Source organism: Oryctolagus cuniculus, chromosome 7 (assembly GCF_051225735.1).
Source record: "Oryctolagus cuniculus isolate XC-2025 breed Fujian yellow rabbit chromosome 7, ASM5122573v1, whole genome shotgun sequence".
Lineage (NCBI taxonomy): Eukaryota > Metazoa > Chordata > Mammalia > Lagomorpha > Leporidae > Oryctolagus > Oryctolagus cuniculus.
Genome location: NC_142873.1, coordinates 135,282,562 through 135,292,983, shown reverse-complemented (window position 1 = coordinate 135,292,983; position 10,422 = coordinate 135,282,562). Strand labels below are relative to the sequence as shown.

At 43.7% G+C, this 10,422-nt stretch overlaps 1 pseudogene; it reads right to left on the bottom strand.

Moving 5' to 3' along the window:
* Positions 1-253: 253 nt before the first annotated feature.
* LOC100345534 (cholecystokinin pseudogene) lies at positions 254-887 on the bottom strand (annotated as a pseudogene).
* Between the last annotated feature and the right edge of the window lie 9,535 nt (positions 888-10,422).

Below are 10,422 nucleotides of genomic sequence, written 5' to 3'. Positions count from 1 at the left end.
GTCAAAGCCAGAAGCCAGGATCTCTGTCCAGGGCTCCCACATAGTGACAGGGGCCCAAGCACTTGGGCCATCTGCTGCTGCTCTCCCAGGTGCATTAGCAGGAGCTGGGTCAGAAGTGAAGCAGCCTGGACTGGAACCAGCGCTCCGACATCGGATGCTGATGTTGCAGGTGGAGGCTTAACCCGCTGTACCATGACTCTGGCCACAACCAATAGTTTAGTGTTTTTTTTTTTTTTTTTTTTTTTGACAGAAAGCCATGACTTTAATAGCATAGCAACACTTGAGGAGGAGGAGCCACAGATGTAGCACACATGGGTCTTCCATTTGCACGATTGGGCTGAGGTTGGCGGGGGAGGGGGCACTCACTGGACGATTTAGACAGACTTTTTCACATTGAGAACTTAATAGAGGCTTCAGATGTCAAACGTTGGTGACAATGAGTTACAATGTGATTGTTTTCGTATTCAGCCTCCTCTTGGTAAGGTCAGGAGGCTGCTTCCTGTCTGGCCGAGGCGGGGCGCCGGCTCCCCTAGGACGGGTACTCATACTTCTCTGCACTGCGCCGACCAAAATCCATCCCGCCCATGTAGTCCCGGTCGCTTATCCTGTGGCTGGGGTCCCGGCTCTGCAGGTTCTTGATGATGGACATGCGGCCAGCAGGAGCTCTCCGGGCCTGCTGCATGTACCTGGCCAGCAGCGCGCCCAGGTGCCCTCGGGACTCGACATCCGTCCTCTGCGCGGCCCTCAGCTGCCTCCGGGACGCCTCCTCTGCCCGCTGCACCCCAGAGCCCGCGGGATCTGAGGGAGCCACGGGCTGCGTCAGGGCGCCGACCGCCAATACCGCTATCAGCACGCACAGGCTCAGGCCGCGGTTCATGGCTTGGGATGAACCAACCAATAGTTTAGTTTTTTTTTTTTTTTTTTAAATCACTCTGTGCTAGTTTTTCCACATCTAATGCATATACGTATAACCACAATGTGCAGTATTGCTTTTTGAGTTGTAAAAACTAATATGCAATAGACTGTACTGTGTTATTCTGCAGTTGATGGCTTACATTTACTGTTTCTCGTCAGTGCGTGAAAATTTAGTTCATTAACTTCAACAGCTGTATGGTAGCTCATTGTATGAATGAACTGACCTCACTCATTTGTGTGTTTATTCCCCATCCATGGACTTTTCAGTTGTTTCCTACCTTCTTGCTAATACAGAATCTAGGCGGGGAACCCCACGTCACACCTGTGCTCATCTTTCTCCGCACCAGGTAGAACCCACTCACTCTCCAAAGCGTTGTGCGCAGCCTCAGAGTGACTGACAGTTCCTGTCCCCCCAAAGTAGGTGGTGTCATCCAATAGGCTCACTACTGCGTAGCTCTGTTGCTTCAGTCCCTCCCACCTTCTCCCTGTCTCTTCTCCCCAGCCCCATGCTCTCAGATCCTATTATGATGCTTAAGACATCTTGGTCTGTTGTTGACACAGAAAGAAACTCTTTCAACATTTCTCCATTATGGATGGTATTTGGCCCATAATGTCAAGACTGGGCTGGGCCCAAACCGGGATCCCGGAACTCCATCTGGGCCTCCTCCGTGGGTAGCAGGGGCCCAAGCATCCCCTGCTACTTCCCAGGTGCATTAGTAGAAAGCTCGACTCAAAACTGGAGCCAGGACTTGAACCCAGGCACCCTGACGTGAACTGTGGGCACCTCACGTGGTGGTGTCTTAGCTGCTGCGCCAGGGAGCTGCCTTCTACTGGTTTTGGAAAATACCTCTCACTAGCTTAAGATTCTCTTCTTAGTTTAAGAGGTTTTCTTGAAAATAGAGAATTAGTGTTGCTGAATTTCATCAAATGTTTTTTCTCAACCTCTTGAGATGTGCCTGTGATTTTTCTACTTTAATTTGTTAATCTGGTGGATTAAAATGATAGATTTTCTTTCCTTTTGGCTTCAGTTCTTTTAAAAATCAGTAAAATATTTCAGATGTAATTGAAACTCTGTGTGCTCCGAATCGATCGCTTTCTTTTTTCCTCCCTCTCCTGAGGCAAATACCATCCTAAATTCAGTGTTTATCATTCTCATGCATACTTTCATATGATTGCTACATATGTATGCATCATAAACAACAGGTAGTGTTGTTATGCAGTTTTCAAAGTTTATATAAATGGCAGTTACTATGCATATCCCATAGTTTGCTTTTCCAGTTTGATACTTGTAGCTCTGGTTCATTCCAGTTGCTATGTGACGTGGTGTTGTGTTATTTTCTCCCATTTTTCTCGTCTTGCTTTTGTCTGAGAACACTTAGGCTGCTTCTGATGTTTAGCCACTAGCAGCAATGGCACAGATGAATATTCTTGTGGGAGGCTGTTTCTCTCCAATGCATTATGGGAACGTAGATATGCTTTTCTTCCACGGTGTTGAAGCACGCTCACAGGAGTATAATTAGTGACTCGATTTTCCGAATTCTCACCAATACTTAGCGTCATCAGGCTTTTAATGTCTGTTGATCTGATGGCTATAAAATGATAGTTCATTGTTGGTTTAATTTAGCTTCCTCCATGTATTAGTGAGAATCACACATACAAACACATGGGTGCACGCACACACACATGTTAACCACATTGCTATTTATATCCTTTGTCCCCCTTTTTTTAATTGACTTGAAGACTTTTAATATATGTATTCTGAATATTAATCATTTGCTAGTCATTTGCGTTACAAAGATACACTCCTTGTCTATGACTTGTCTTTCTCTTCCCAACCTTAAAAAATTGTGAAGTGAAACATACGTTCAGAAGAGTGCTTAAGACGTAAATGATGTATAATTACAAAACTAACACCCGGCCGCGCCACGGCTCACTTGGCTAGTCCTCCACCTGTGACGCCGGCACCCGGGGTTCTAGTCCTGGCTGGGGTGCCGGATTCTGTCCCGGTGGCTCCTCTTCCAGTCCAGCTCTCTGCTGTGGCCTGGGAGTGTAGTGGAGGATGTCCCAAGTGCTTGGGCCCTGCACCCGCATGGGAGACCAGGAGAAGCACCTGGCTCCTGGCTTTGGATCAGCGCAGCATACCGGCCACAGCGGCCATTTGTGGGGTGAACCAACGGAAGCAAGACCTTTCTCTCTGTCTCTCTCTCTCTCTCACTGTCTAACTCTGCCTGCCAAAAAACAAACAACAACAAAAAAACTAACACCCGTGGAAATTACCACTCAGTTTAAGAAGTAGGAAGTTGCTACCTCCACACACCTGTCCTGTGTCCCTTCCTAATCGTATTTACTTCCCTCGTCCCTGGTGGAACCACCATGTTGGTTGTTAAGAATCACATTCCTGTTCTTCCGCACACTTTAGCTTGGACGGGCAATTAGTTCAGCAGTTAAGACACTGGAGGGGCCGGCGCTGTGGCATAGTCGGTAAAGCCACCGCCTGTAGAGCTGACATCCCATATGGACACCAGTTCGAGTTCCAGCTGCTCCACTTCTGATCCAGCTTTCTGCTATGGCCTGGGAAAGCAGCAGAAGATGGCCCAAGTTCTTGGGCTCCTGCACCTGCGTGGGAGACCTGGAAGAAGCTCCTGGCTTTGGATCAGCCCAGCTCTGGCCATTGCGGCCATTTGGGGAGTGAACCAGCGGATGGAAGATCTCTCTCTGCCTCTGCCTCTGTAATTGTCTTTCAAATAAATAAATAAATCTAAAACAAACAAACAAACAAAAAAGACACGGGGACACCCACGTGCCATCTTGTAGTGTGGGTTCCGCCTAGGTAGTTCAGCTGCAGGCAGCCCAAACACTATTGGCTAGTTTTGCCTGTTGTGAGCTTTATAAGCGGACGTGATCACTTTCCAGTTTGCTTTGCTTCTTTATGCAACGTATGTTTGCAAGATTAGTCCTTGGGATACGGGACTCGGGTTCCTGATTTTCACTGCCGAAGGTGTTTGCACAAACGTTCCACGATGTGTTTGCCCAGCCCACTGCTGCTCTGGCCTCTCCCCGCCAGCTGTGAGCATTCCAAGCAGTGTCGCTGGGCTCACTCTCGTGCGTGTCCTTTGAGAGGAGTTTCTCAACCCTGAAGTATGCATGTCTTTAGCTTGGAAGACAGCGAATGCCAGGGTAGCCCACAAAGCGGCTGTTGTGGCTTGCCTCTCGGTTTGTTGGCGGTAGCTGTTGTTGAACAAAGTTCTAAATTGAACGTCAACATATCAATATTTCCCTTCTAGCTTCTTGTTGAAGAAATGCTTCTCTTATCTGAAGACATTGTCCAGTTTTTTTCCCCCTAAATGTCTTAAATTTTTTCCTTTTCTACTCAGATTTTCAACCGATGTGGAATTAATTTTTTAATATGTAATGAAAAAAGGTAAGCCTCTAATTTTGTTGTTTTTGCATCGCATGGCCAAGTCTCAGTGCCACCTACAGATGATGCTATTCTTTCCCCCCGTCGATTGTGACATCACCTTTGTCAATGCCAGGTTTCATTTAAGGGTGGACATTTCTGTTCAGGGGGATTTTCTTTCATTTATGATTTTATTTCTTTGACGGCTTGATTTATTCAGGTTTCTTATTTCTTCATGAGCCAATTGGGGTCATTTTTGTTTTCTGAAAATATAAAATTTCTTTAAGTTTTCAAGTTTAGAAGCATAAACACATCACTTTCTATTATGGTTGTTAGAGTATCTATTTTAGTTGTATTCCCTTTTTTATTCCTAATAATTCAGTATTTATGCTGGTGTTTTGGTCCTCTTCCTCATTCCTGTTGGAAGTCTATTTTATTACTTTTTTAGTAGAGAAATTGCTTTTGTCTTGTTTCTACAGTTTTATCGTTTTTTATTTAATTGATTTCTACTCTTAATTTTAACATTTCCTGTCTTCCATCTTGTTTCTGTTTTTTTTTTTTTTGTTAGCTCTTGAGTGAAACACAACTCAATTATTTTCTAACTTTATTTTAATTAGGCATTTGAGTAACAAACTCTCTTACAAGTCCCCATGTAGCTACAGTGTTTTAATATGCCCTGTTTTACAATGAGTTATTTAGGAGTGGACTTTAAAATTTCCAACATGCTTGTTTGTTTTGAATTAACCAGGATCATGGCTTTCTAATTTAGTTTTATTGCTGTAAGAGAAAATGACCTCTATACTATTGATTGGTGTTTGTGGAGGGTTTCTCTGTGTTCTAGTATTATGTTTGGTCAGTTTTTGTAGATGATTCATCCCAACCAGAAAAGAATGCATTTCTTCTACTTATTGGTTACAAACTCTACAAACATTTATTAGAAAATGTGTGTTTAGTTGTTCAAACTTTCTATGCCTTAATGATATTTTTGTCTACTTGATATGTAGCTTCTAACAGGAGATTGTTAAGATATCTCACTATGTTTCAATGTTAGAAATTCTTTTCTTTCAATTTTGTTTCTGTGTCATATATTTTGAGGTAATTTTGTTGGGTGCCTATGAATTTGTTATTATATTTCCTTAGTGCATTGTGTTCTTTATGTAAGTGTGCATAATACATATTATATGAAAGTCACATTACATAAATCATGATGTATACAGACATTAAATACTATGCAGTATATTCCACCTGAAATTTTAGTTAGTCTAATGTTAATACTAGGATACCAGTTTTTTGTTTTTGCTGATTGTAATTACCCAGTGTATCTTTTCTGTCTTTAATTTCAACATTTCTTTTAAAAATTTATTTGATTTTAAAGACAGAGAGAGAGAGAGAAAGAGAGAGAGAAATCGATCTTCCATCTGCTAGTTTACCCCCAGTGGTCACAATGGCCAGAGTTGGACCACGAAGAAGCCAGGAGGTGGAACTCCATCTGGGTCTCTGACGTAGGTGGCAGGGCCCTGAGCACTTGGGCCACCTTCCACTGCTTTCCTAGGTGCATTAGCAGGGAGCTGGGTCAGAAGTGGAGCAGCTGGGACTCAGGGTGTGGGCGTCTCAGGGGGTGGCTCACCTGCTGTGCTGGCTCCTCTATTTCAACATTTTTTAATAATTTCATTTCGAGTGTGTCTCTTCTAAAGGTTTTTCTGGATTTAATTAACTCTAATATCATAATTGGTTTAGCAAGTGAACTTAATTTTTTTCCCATGCTTGTCTTCAAAACAGAGACTGCTGCAGTTCCACGGCAGTAAGAAAGAGAGAAAAGGAAATTGAGGCAGAGTGGAATGGAAGGCAAGCGCAGAGACTTCTCGGCGAGCTGGGAGAAAACGCTGATGCCTGGCGGGTTCACCCGGCCTCTGGGCTGCCTGTGCGTGGCCTGTGCCGACACACGTGGGCTTTGGAACGGTCCCGAGTGGAAGAGAGAGGGGAAGGGCTTGGTCTGCTGGCTCCTTCTTATCGCCTCTCTACTTAGTCAAAGTCTGCCTTTCGGGGTTCACCTCCTCTGAACCTGAGGTTGAGTTATCTGGTGTCTGCACTGTGACACAAAGCCGTGGGAGAAGGCAGGGATGCTGGGCAGTGGCCCCAGCCAGGTGCCACACAGAGCTGACCGTGCGTGCCAGTGGCTGTGGAAGAACAAGAGGCCGAGTGTGAGAGGCAGGTGTGAGAAGGAGAATTCCAGGGCGTGCTCTGGACCCATCTCAGGCAACACTGATTGTAACTAAATATTTGTCTGTGTGCTTATTTTTTTTACCACCTTATTTGCGTTTTATGTTCTTTGCTTCATTTTTGTCTTTTTTTTTTTTTTCCTTTAGTTTAACTGCAGTTTGCTGATCCCTTAACCAGCCCTTTCCTCCCCACCCCATACCTTTGGGAAACAGATTGTAGGTATTTTTGTAGAGGTTGCCTTTGAATTTTCATTACATCCGTGTACCTAAGTGCACATTTTTCTAAGAGATTTGAAAGTCATTTAGTATTTCTATCCTCTTCCTAAACACAACCCAGACTTTAACCCTTTTTAATCTTCACTGAACACCATTTCCCTCTCGTCATTGATGTTTCTAATCATAGTCTTACTTATTTGTAAAAGGTCCCTTTTTCAGCCAATACATTTTCTGAAATATTTTATTTCATAGCTCTACATGCACCTTTTCTCTATGATGAAGTGGTCCTTTGATAGTTCTTCATTTTTTTGTTTGCTTTTTAAAAAATATTTATTTATTTTAAAGGCAGAGTTACAGAGAGAAAGGGAGAGACAGAGAGAGAGACAGAGAGAGAGAGAGGCATACACACACACACACACACACACAGAGAGACACACACACACAGAGGTCGATCTGCCTTCTGCTATTTCACTCCCTAGATGGTCTCAATGGCCAGGGCTGGGCCAGGCTGAAGCCAGGAGCCAGGAGCTTCATCTGGGTCTCCCATGTGGGTGCAGGGGCCCAAACACTTGGGCCATCTTCTGCTGCCTTTCCCAGACCATTAGCAAGGAGCTGGATCAGAAATGTAGCAGCCAGGGCCTGAACTGGTGCCCATATGGGATGCTGGCTTTGCGGGTGGCAGCTTTACCTGCCACAGTGCTGGCCCCCATTTTTGCTTTTTTACATAGATATTATCTTTCTGATGCACAGAAAAAGTGAAGACAGTACAGAGATTCCCCTGTGCCCTGGAGAGTTTCCTCTGTTATTAGCATCTCACAAAATTACTTCGGGCTGTTATATTTACTATTATTAAGGCACCAGGATCATTGTATTACTGCTAACTAAAGTCACAACTTATTCCAATTTCCTTAGTGTTTCCCTTGGGTTTGTTTCCTGCTCTCAGACCCCATCCGGGACACCATTTGACATTTCATCGTCCCGTCCCGGTGGGGTCTTCCCAGAATTCCCTTGTGTATGATGACCTTGACAGTCCCCAGAGGCACAGGGCAAGTGTTTGGAAGGAATGCCTCACTCCGGGAGTTGTATTTCCTCCTAAGACTGGGGTTGTGGGTTTTTAGGAGGAAGACCGCAGAGATAAAGGGCCATTTCCATGATGTCAGGGCAAAGGTACGTGACCTGCCGCCAGTGTGGGCTGCGGCTGTTGAAATTGGCCTCCTTTACCTGCTGAGGTCGTGTTTGTCAGTGTCTCCACTGTCAAGTCACCCGCCTCCACCTCGTCCACAGGGCACAGCCCACACATCAGGAGTGGGAAGCCGCGCTCTTTTCTGGAGGGTGGAGCATCTCCTGAGTTGTTTGAAATTCTTATCAATCATTGATTAATTTAGTCAAGCATTTATTTATGTAAGTGTAGACTTGGTACTATTTGCTTTATCCTCTGGGTTATAATCCAATACTACCCTGTTTGCTTTGTTGTTCCAATTGTTCCGCTTTGGCCGTGGAGAGCCCTTCCTGTTGGTTCTCTGATACGGCCCCGTCAGAAGATTGGTGTGGAATAGGTTCTTACACGATGACACTACAAGATTCTCCAGGCCCATTATGCCGGTTGCCTGCCCCCGTCTGAGAATCAGCCAAGGGTTCCTGCTTCCTTTTATTGGAGAATGGTATTAGAAACAAAAATCTGGGCATTAGATGTGCTTATTGTCACTGGGGTGTCGTTTCTTTTAGGTCTTCTCCATTGACAGGGGTAGGGGATGTAGCCTGCTTTCCTCAACCAGAAACACGCTCATACCAGAAACAGTCTATAACCCAGAATCTGGGCACACCGCAAGGCAGTAGAGTTGACACAAACCACTCCACATCTCTACGTGTTTCCCTAATTAAGGCCGTTTGTGTCTACAGTAAGCTAGTCATGAGTTCACGCTGATGTCGCCAGCTCTAATCTGGATGATTCTGGGGTTCTTCTTGTAAACCCCTACCTCAACAGTGGGAAACCTGGCCCTTGGCATTCACCATCTGTTAGTTAGGTGCCTAATTCCTGTTAGCAGGTGTAGTAGTATCGGAGCTGTCAGCCCATCCCCCCTGGGAACCCGGAGCTTCGCCAGCTTAGGGCAGAGTGAGTAGCTGCAGTTCCCTTTGCCTCTAGTTTCAGTTTCCAAAGCTCTCTCGGCCACATCTTGTTTCTCCATTCTCTCCAGGGAGGCTGTTCCGTAGGTTTGTAACTGAGTCTCTCGACACCATCTGCATTCCTCCCTGTGGGGTCTCTGGTCTCCCTAAATGATGATTTAAAAACCTGCATGCAGTTTTACATGTTTTGCTGTGGTTCTGTGAGTTAGACAAATGTGTGCTACGATGTATCCACCACAGGGATTCCTAAAGGGTAGCTTCCTGCTCCAACGTGGTCCCCATACTTCATCTTCCACTGCTCCCTCTGCCCCTGGCACCCAACTCCCTGGAAAACACTGACAATTTTCCTGTCTTAATAACTTTGTCTTTTCCGAATGTCAGATAACTGTAATCATATGCCATGCAGCCTTTTAATATTCTCTGTTGCCATTTAGCAACGTGCTTTTTTTAAAGTTTCTTGTAAAACGTTCTGTGACTTTATGGCTCATTTATTTTCTTTTGCTAATAATAGTCCATGGCATGGATATTTGTACCATGGTTTATTTGTCCTTTTACCTACTGAAGAGCATTTTGGTTGCTTCCAGGTTTTGATGATTACAAGTAAAATTTCTGTAAACATTCCCATGCAGATTTTCAAGTCAATTGAGTAAATACCTAAAAGTGTGGTTGATAGATTGTTTGATAAGGCTGTGGTCAGCTTTGGAAGGCATTTCCAAATTGTCTTCCAAAGCAGCTGCATCATTTGGCACTCCCGCCATCCATGAATGAGACCTCGTGTTGCTCCATATCCTCCAACATTTAGCATTTTCAGTCTTTTTAAGATGTTTAACCTTAGCCATAGTTACGAGTATATCCCACTATTGTCTTAACTTACAATTCTCTGGTGATAAATGATGCTGAATGTATTTTCATGTGCTTATTTTTCATTTGCATACATTCTTTAGTCAAATTTCTGTTCAGATCTTTTGCCAGTTTTTAGATTATTTTCTTATTGTGGAGTTTTGAGAGGTTGTTTTTCAATTTTGAGTACATAGCTATGTTTTTTGCAAATATTTTCTTATCATTTTGGCTTATCATTTTTGTTCTCTTAACGGTATCTTTCACAGGGAAGAAATGTTTTGCTTTTAATAAGGTATGCATTTGTATCTAATTTTGATTCATGGATTGTGCTTTTTGTGTGATATCTAAAACTTCATTTTCAAACTCAATGTCATATAGATTTTCTCTTTCTTATAGAAGTTTCATAGTATTGCATTTCATATTTATATATGTGTATACACACAGAGAGACTTCTTTTACTCCTGCCAGAATTATGAATTTTTCTTGACTCTTTGAGGTAACATCAAGGAAAATACAAGGCCTCTGAGTATGTACCTCTGAATTACACTACTGTATTCATGTAGTCCTTCTCACACTAATTTATTTTTTGTTTATTTTTTAAAGATTTACCCATTTATTTGAAAGGCAGAGTTACAGAGAGGCAGAGGCAGAGAGACAGAGGTCTTCCATCCGCTGGTTCATTTCCCAGATGGCTGCAATGGTTGGAGCCAA